Raw genomic sequence first — 10,083 nt, forward strand, 5'->3', positions numbered from 1 at the left:
CTCACCACCATGTCATCCAAATATGTATGTCTTTCTTTCTTCCACATAACACAAATTACCATTTTTAGAAAAATATTTCAGCTCTGTATGCAATGCAATTAAATGTGGCCAATCTCCTAAAAGCACATAAAGGCAGCAGAAAAGTAATCCATATGACTCCAGTAGTTAAATCTATATGTTCAGAAGCGATATAACAGGTGTGGGTGAGAAAGAGATCAATATTTAAGTACTTTTGTTTTTACTATAAATCTCCACCTTTGACCAGTAGGAAGTGATATGCGCTAAAGTTGGAAATCACCATAAAACAAAAGAAGAAGAATGTGAAAGTGGAGATCTGTTTCTCACTCACACCTATCATATCACTTCTGAAGACAGGATTTAACTACTGGAGTCATATGGATTATTTTTATGCTGGCTTTATGTGCTTTTTGGAGCTACAAAAGTTTGGTCACCATTCACTAGCATTGTATGGACCAACAGAGCTAAAAATCTTCATTTGTGTTCAGCAGAAGAATGAAAGTCATGAGAGAATTTTTGGGAGAACTGTCCCTTTTACATTGTTTACACTGAGTAATTGAACATTACACAAAGTTAAAATATTAGAGAGATTTGATCAGCCAAAAATATTGCACTTTGGAGCATGTATGAGCTTTTAGTTTTCATGGAAACTGGCATTTTAGCTATAAATGTATGTGCCATAAAGAGACAATTTAAACTTTGACACATTTGAAAAAAAAAAAAAAGTAAAGGGATCAATGGAGGGTTATGATAATTATTTTATTCTTCATTGGTGTGAAAAGTCAAGACGCATTTCCCCGCATTTATACCCGCATGTCCGGGCGGGACATGCAAATTCTGTCTGCCAACTTCTCATTGGCCTTTTTCATAGATCAGAGGTATATTCGGCGCTCAAAAGAGACCGATAGTGTCGCTTCTTCGAAACAACGTTGAAGTGAGCGACAGACAGGGAACAAAAGCTTGAGGGAACTTTATTTGCACTCAGGAATGTGATACACTGCTGTGTGACATAAATCAGAAACTCTTTGAGTATTTTGATATATGTAGGCATACGTATAAAAAGATAGAGATAGGCCTACACAAGTGTTTTTACATATCAGTTAATTGAAAACCTAGATTCAAAAGAGAAGAAACAAGACACGAACCCCACATCAGTGTGAGAACATTTACTCTACAAAAATACTTCTACTGAGCTAGTCAAAACTTTGCTGTTTTTCTCATTCAGAAACAGATCTTTCATTTTTTGCCAATTCCCGTTGGATCATTGGTCAGGCCCCCAGCAACTTCATCTCCATGCTGTAGTAGACCACAAGTTCGACAAAGAACAAGTTACCAATAGACAAATCATTCTGCTGAAATCAGAGAAGATAATTTTAAGGAACCAAGATAGATTTAGCCTTTTCATTCGAGAAGCTCAAAGTCAAAAGATACTTTATTTGTAGTGAAAATGCCAGGTGGATCAGCTCTTCGACAGTGCACCCATTGCCTGGAAAAGATAAATTGTGCCAATAGAAGATGCACCAAGGTAAATAATGTGCAATAGGCTATTGAACTGTCTAACTGCTAACCCCCATTTTCATGCATTAAATCCAGAGTCATTAAGTCCAAATTAAAATAAACTTAATTGGCATTAAATATCTCAGTATTTGTTGCCCATGCAATAGAGTGACAATAAAACAGGTGAGTTTGCAGTGGAGACATTAAGTTCATCATTCAAAAGACAGAAAGAGTTTTGTTTTGTTACACTACAAATTTGCATCACAGTAGGTATTTTTCAAAATGTTACATTTCCCACCTGATGGAAAGGTACCTGTTGTTATTGAATTGTTGACTATTGGTTCCTTTAAATAACATCCTCTTACAAGGCTACATATTTGACTTTGAATCTGTCTATTACAGACAGTACTTTGTATTGTGGTGAATCTCAACTGTGGTCACTCAGTTCTTTTAGATTATCCATATTTTAAGAAAATGGCAACATCTCCACTAGCGCATACAATAATGACAACTTAAAGGGATAGTTCACCCAAAAATAAAAATTGTCATAATTTACTCACCCTCAAAGTTGTTCCAAACCTGTATGAGTTTCTTTCTTCTGCTGAACACAAAAGAAGATATTTTAAAGAATGCTGGTATCCAGACAGTTGAAGCACCCATTGACTTCCATTGTAGGAAAACAAATATGTTTGGAACAACTTAAAGGTTAGTAAACAATGACAAATTTGTCATTTTTGGGTGAACTGTACCTTTAAGTTATAATGTCTGTGGCCAGATAATGGACATTCGTATTTTCCATTAAAATATGGATACATATCTAACTAGGTTTTAGCATTATGCCTTTAATATTATTAAAATATGCCGGTGCATTGACTCAGCTGCATATTTAGTCTGTCTGTTCAATGAAGTGCATAAACTTGGTATCCAAGTTATTATTTAGGCCCTTGTAAATAGAGGGCTAGAAAATCAGCAATGCTTGATGAACTGGACCACAGTTTAGATTTTATTAAAAAAAAATAATAATTTCCATGAGTCATACTGCTCTCTCTTGTCTCTCTCCCTTACTCAGTGTGGGAAGCTGCTGGACATGAAGTTCAGGCAGACGACCCGTTTGAAAGGGTTCCGGACCAGAGCCAAGGAATGGGCACAAAAAGTCCCGCAATCAGGCAAAGATTTTTGACAACAGTGCCCTGCTGGTAATAAACATTTTGTCTTTCTCTTTTGGTCAGGCATTTCAGGTTCCTGTCAACATTACAGAAATATAGAATTGTATTTACATTGTGCAAGGAAGCAGCAACTATGGTCATGTCATGCAGTTGTGTGTCATGATGTCATCAACCCAACTGCATTTGCAATATTTCAGATAGTAATGAGCTAGTCCATATATAAATATTAAAACAATACACATAATTTAGCCCTGCCTACAACTTGTATTCATTCAGCCCCAGTATCTAAGGCCACTTTACACTAAGAGGTTTTTCTTTTGGTTTACTGCACTGTAAAAAAAAAAAACTGTGAAATGCATGGCAGCACAGGGTGCCAAACGTTTACCATTAATGAAAATATTGGTTAAAGATCGTTAAAAAACAAATGGTCAATGACTGGCAGAAGCGTTTGCCAAACAAAAACTGTTACATTATATTAAAAATATCCTAATTCATAAGTGTTTTACAAAAAAACAGTTATTTTACAGGTAGTTCCAAGATGATTATTGTGAAACATTCTCTATAAAATGTAAATCTCTTGCAGTTAACAATTAGCTAGCAACAGCACACACGAATGAGCTGATATAACTATCATTCCATTAGCAACTACAGGATGTTTTTCTATGTTAAGGTGGAGAAACTGAAGGCCATTGGGTACTTTCCCCTCCTGCTGTGGGGAAAGTACAGACCACAAAACAAAAAGTGGAGGGCCCAGCTCCAGTGCCCCTTTGAGCTGCCAGTGGTAGCGCATGCGGTCCTGGAGAAGATGTTGTGCCTATTTGAAGGTTTGTTAGAAGGTAGGTCACATCACAACATCAGTACATTCATGAATCTATTAAGATTGATCCTGTATTGTGTACCTATCCAGTTGGATCGGTTTTAAATGTCAGTACAGATAATTTTTCACACAATCTAGATTGCTGGTGGTGGGTAATTTTGTTCTACTTCTCTTTTGTCTTAAACTTTTTATATTTCTTTGGTTACTCACATTTTGAACCACATACTGCATCTTAAATGTTTTGTTTTATTTTTTTTATCACAGCATGTGATCTTGAAAGAGATGAGGTGGGGCAGCAAGAGAGGACAGGAGAAGATGAGGCAGAAAGAGAAATAGATGATGAAGACCACAGAGGACATGGGGGGCAACGTGAAATAGGAGAGACTGAGAGGAGGGACATGCAGGAGATGGAGATAGAGGCACAGGAAGACAGAGAAGAGAGGAGAGAGATAGGTACAGGAAGAGAGAGGAGAGACGTCACAAGCAAGGCTCAGTTCGCCCAGTTCACCTGATGCGCGTACATCTTCAAACAGGTAAGGAAGGGCAACAGTCCTTGTTTGTAATCAGATCACGGTGTTAACTGTATTATTTTAATTATAATTGGTGGAAGAGGGACCGTGATGGGCAGCGTGTGACCACCAGCAAACGGAGGAAAAAAGGTTCATCTGCTGGTTAGTGTTAGTTAGTGGTTAGTGCTGGTTAGTGTACGTCTTATCAAATTTATGTCAAATACATTAAATGGAGAGTGATGTGAGATTTAGAGTAGGTGCTGGTTTGATAATGCTGTTGTTACTCAATATGTATGAGTATGAGCAAGTATGCTTGCACATTCATAATGTAAATTACATTATAATGCCAAATACATTTAGGTTTGATAGTTTCCATGTTGCAAGTTTGCCAAAGGATTCAGCTTTTATTTTTGTACATCTGGCAAAGAGTTTGAAAGAATTGTACTCTAATAAGAATTGGAATGTGGTTTGTTATTTTTACTTCCAAATAGTTGGTACCGGTTCTTCTCCATGTGCTAGTTCCACCATCACAACTTCATGTACTAGCTACCAAGATCCTGGTAAGTAGAAAAACTACTTTAAAAACACTTTTCATAATATGGTATGCTTCAAATGAAAACAAGGAGTTACGTAAAAAGGAAGCCTCATTATACCTGCACTTTTGCTATGTTTAGTAACTAGTCATCTAACAATGTTCCTTTTCTAAATGCTTTTTCTACAGTCCCCTAACATGCCTCAAATATTAAAGTTACCACAATTTGGTGCATCAAGCCCTGTCAACATGACAGAAATAGGAACACTTTAGACCAGTGGTTCTCAACCTCTCCTGCAGGGACCCCCTGACAGGCCATGTTTCTGTTTTAACCCTGAAATGGCACATCTGATTCAATTAATTAGAATATGAGTAGTTATTAGAGTAGGAAGAGTAGGAATTAGTCAATTAATCAATTAGTCAACTACTCATTAAGCCTTTATTTAACTGAATCAGGTGTGCCATTTCAGGGTTTAAACAGAAACATGGCCTGTCAGGGGGTCCCTGCAGAAGAGGTTGAGAACCACTGCTTTAGACAATAGCATCACTGTTTCTCAGCAAAATCACATGGTTGTTGTTTAGTTTCACAATTAAGTGGGCAACACTACTGACAGACAGCACCTACACAGAATCTTAAGGGTCATGGATTTGATTGCCCATTTCCAACTATCCTTTCACCCTCTGCCTTCTCTGCTATCACTGGACTGTCCCTGTATTAAAATCAATGGAAGTGCCTCAAAAGAAGTCAGTGGTAGTGGAATTGCAATGTTGGATTTCTAGTATGTTTTTATTTTTCTTTCTCTATCTGAAGATTTTAATATGCAGAGGCTTGAAGACCTTCTACGGGATTCAGAGAGCATTGATGGGCAAGATTTTGCTCAGCAGCCATCTTTGTCCAGTTGGTGTCAAAGACAGAAAGGGGTCAAACAATGTTGGCAACAGGCGAGGCCACAAAAGCATTAAGTTACATTGTAAGCAATTTCATAATTTCATTAAAAGTAATTTAATAACGTTTTCTTACTTCATTTAATTAAAAAGAAAAATGTGTAAGGCCTGTTATAAACCGCAAGCGAAGGTGATTTTTGTTTTTTTCAGATACCCTTGTTAGCAGGTTAAAGTATTCACACTGGGAGCGTAAGCAGCGTGTTGCAGGAGCATACCAAATGTGACAGTAAGATGTGAAAATACAGCGAAAATGCATTACAAACTTTATCTATTTTGCAACACAGCCTTTTATGACGTTGTGGTGAGCAGTGCTGAGCCGAGCGGTGTCTGGAATGACATCAACCTGCGTGCCACACCGGCCTCGTGTTCCAGTGAGGGGAGGCGTAATTATTTAAGAATAGTCAGCAGCAGACGGGAGAGAGATGTACGAAGCTTGTCTGCGTGTTTGAGTGTTTTTTATGATTTTATGAACACCTGGAGTGGTGGAGCCTCTGCCAGGGCGGAGGGGCTTGCTACTGGCCGCCAGAACGCAGAGGGGAGTTTGAAGTTTGTTTTGATCATTATAGAAAATACTGTAGCTAGAGAAGAAATATCTATGTCTATCTTTTGTTAAGGTCAAACCAAACTACTGATTTAGTGAAACACAAGGGACTAAATTAAGAGCCATTTCAGGGTCATGGATATATTAGCTTTTATTAGACATAAATTCTATTTGTATTTCCACAATGTTTTGAGTGACTTTCAGACAGTGACTCTATGATGTCCACAAACTGGGGCCAAACCAGATGTGATGTTTTAATGAATAATAATTTCTCATATATTCCACTTATGATTATTACACAACTAATGTTTTTTGCACATATTATCCTGCGGAATATTATTTCTAACATGAGTACACATTTGTGGGAAAGCCAGCCAAAAATGCATTTAACTTTGGTTGGCTTCTTGTTATTGATGTGAATTATTATTATTATTATTATTTTAAGTGAGCTTTGAAAATTAAAGTTCATTTTGGAAGCTCTTAAAGACATCAGAAATACATTGCTTCATTGCTTTTAATAAACTGCAATTCACAGTTCTCAAGACAGTTAACATTTTTTGATGGCATCATCACACTTAAAACAATTACACTGACAGCAAATACAGCACATCATATTAAAGATTACAGTTACAAATGAAGATGATCCGAAGATACTTTGCCTTTACAGCAAATTCATAGAGTGGAATTGGAAAAAAAAAAAAACAACACAGGATAAGAGACATACCGGTAAGTATTTACACTTTTCAACACTGCGATAATCCACTTCCTTTAAAACAATATTTAAAAAAAAAAAGTGACTTTATTTCAGTCATTATAGTATTTTGGTGCATAACCATTTTAGTGAAGAAACGTGTTATTTAAAAAAATCATATTGTATTTTAATCAACAGATTAGTCTAAAAAAGTGTTTATAATTCAGTTCAGCACTTTGACACAGAAATCTCAACTCCTACTAAACATGAATCAACATTTATGCAATTTCTCAATTATGTTATTAAATATTATTTAGTTTTATAGTAAGCCTACCTACTTCCTAGATGTATTGTATATACAGGTGAAACTCGAAAAATTAGAATATCGTGCAAAAGTTCATTAATTTCAGTAATTCAACTTAAAAGGTGAAACTAATATATTATATAGACTCATTACAAGCAAAGTAAGATATTTCAAGCCTTTATTTGATATAATTTTGATGATTATGGCTTACAGCTTATGAAAACCCCAAATTCAGAATCTCAGAAAATTAGAATATTGTGAAAAGGTTCAGTATTGTAGGCTCAAAGTGTCACACTCTAATCAGCTAAACACCTGCAAAGGGTTCCTGAGCCTTTAAATGGTCTCTCAGTCTGGTTCAGTTGAATTCACAATCATGGGGAAGACTGCTGACCTGACAGTTGTGCAGAAAACCATCATTGACAGCCTCCACAAGGAGGGAAAGCCTCAAAAGGTAATTGCAAAAGAAGTTGGATGTTCTCAAAGTGCTGTATCAAAGCACATTAATAGAAAGTTAAGTGGAAGGGAAAAGTGTGGAAGAAAAAGGTGCACAAGCAGCAGGGATGACCGTAGCCTGGAGAGGATTGTCAGGAAAAGGCCATTCAAATGTGTGGGGAGCTTCACAAGGAGTGGACTGAGGCTTCAAATGTCGTATTCCTCTTGTCAAGCCGCTCCTGAACAACAAACAACGTCAGAAGCGTCTTACCTGGGCTAAAGAAAAAAGAACTGGTCTGTTGCTCAGTGGTCCAAAGTCCTCTTTTCTGATGAGAGCAAATTTTGCATCTCATTTGGAAACCAAGGTCCCAGAGTCTGGAGGAAGAATGGAGAGGCACACAATCCAAGATGCTTGAAGTCCAGTGTGAAGTTTCCACAGTCTGTGTTGGTTTGGGGAGCCATGTCATCGGCTGGTGTTGGTCCACTGTGCTTTATTAAGTCCAGAGTCAACGCAGCCGCTCTACCGGACATTTTAGAGCACTTCATGCTTCCTTCAGCAGACAAGCTTTATGGAGATGCTGACTTCATTTTCCAGCAGGACTTGGCACCTGCCCACACTGCCAAAAGTACCAAAACCTGGTTCAATGACCATGGTATTACTGTGCTTGATTGGCCAGCAAACTCGCCTGACCTGAACCCCATAGAGAATCTATGGGGCATTGCCAAGAGAAAGATGAGAGACATGAGACCAAACAATGCAGAAGAGCTGAAGGCCGCTATTGAAGCATCTTGGTCTTCCATAACACCTCAGCAGTGCCACAGGCTGATAGCATCCATGCCACGCCGCATTGAGGCAGTAATTAATGCAAAAGGGGCCCAAACCAAGTACTGAGTACATATGCATGATTATACTTTTCAGAGGGCCGACATTTCTGTATTTAAAATCCTTTTTTTATTGATTTCATGTAATATTCTAATTTTCTGAGATTCTGAATTTGGGGTTTTCATAAGCTGTAAGCCATAATCATAAAAATTATATCAAATAAAGGCTTGAAATATCTTACTTTGCTTGTAATGAGTCTATATAATATATTAGTTTCACCTTTTAAGTTGAATTACTGAAATTAATGAACTTTTGCACGACATTCTAATTTTTCGAGTTTCACCTGTATATGTCTAATTTGCATATTAACAGGTTTTGGGGTAAACTGTATTAAAAATAATAAAGATAATGAAAATAAAATTATTTCTACTTTAAGTCACACATAGGTATTAAAACAATATGAAAACAAACATGCATGTATGGTTTCAGAGAATTCACACACACAAAGTCAGCTACAAAACTGAATTGTGGGATCTCAGGAGAATAATTCCCAAATAATATCAAAATGAAGAATGTTGTAAGACGTAACTTGTTTATAAAAAATAAAAAAAAATTTCATACAATACTCCATCAAAACCAAAATCACAGAACACATGCAGTACTGTAATGCAAATTTCAATGTCCTCTGCTAATTTCCTGTCAAATCCCATGCAGTCTCTTCTCCACTTTGTAGGGAATTCACCACAGGGGCGGGCAAGAACGATGGCAAAGGGTGGCAGCTGCCACCCTAAAAATGAGCTTTGCCACCCCAACTCGGACCCTGCTCGAATTCTAGAGATGGCGAGCAATGGCTTAACCTGTCTGTGTTGCGCTTGGTCCATAACAACATTCCACCTTTGTCTGGGAGGACACAGCTTTCTACCTCAGTCCACCTTTCCTGTCTGGTCAATTCTCTTAGGGAAAAAATCTGTTATATCATTTAGAGAACTAAATTATAATATGAAAACCAATATTTATTAAGACTTTTATACAGATTTAAGACATTTATACAAATTAATGATGTGATCCAAAGTGCATTTGAACAGCAGTGAAACAATTTCTTATGATGTGTTACATTCATACGAGCAGACAGAGAAGTACGTTTGAAGTAAGTTTGAAGAACAACAAATAGAAATAAACCTTGTGTAAATTGTCAGCTTTACGCTAAGATAAAATGGTATTTCTAGCAATTTTACATGCACATGTTAACAGACATGATCATATTTATTTATCAAGAAAATTCATGTTGGATCATAATTTCTTTTTTTCTAGTAAGACCTTTACTATAAGGGCAAAAATCATATTCTTGATAATTTTTCAATTGTTTGAAAAAAATATCTACAAATCCTTAAAACAAGATCAGTTTGATTGATCTTATTTTAAAAACAACACTGCATAAGATATTTAGGTTTTTCAGAGAATATATTTTTGTATTTCAGATATATTATAATATTTTATATTATAATATATCTGACATTGAGTAATCTAACAGAATAAGTTACAAATTATATTTTACTGCATGTAATCTGTAGTGGAATACATTACAAAAGTAACCCTCCCAACCCATGATGGCATTCTCGGGACACAGGTGGATCACAACCGCTCTGTCCACCTGGGGGACCATGAGTACACGTGGGCCGCTCGCCATCAAGGGTAGTGAGAGCGGATGGGCGAGGAGGTGAAAGGAAGTGAAGGAACCGGGGGGGCTGTGAGTGCGGCCAAGACCCGAGGAACCATTCGGGATTAGGACTACCCTCATTCAGATATTT

The 10,083-nt window shown here is 37.0% G+C and overlaps 1 pseudogene; it reads left to right on the top strand.

The window, feature by feature from the left end:
- Positions 1-1,465: 1,465 nt before the first annotated feature.
- On the top strand, positions 1,466-4,010 carry LOC127638868 (uncharacterized; annotated as a pseudogene).
- Positions 4,011-10,083: the final 6,073 nt, after the last annotated feature.

This window comes from Xyrauchen texanus, chromosome 47 (assembly GCF_025860055.1).
Source record: "Xyrauchen texanus isolate HMW12.3.18 chromosome 47, RBS_HiC_50CHRs, whole genome shotgun sequence".
Lineage (NCBI taxonomy): Eukaryota > Metazoa > Chordata > Actinopteri > Cypriniformes > Catostomidae > Xyrauchen > Xyrauchen texanus.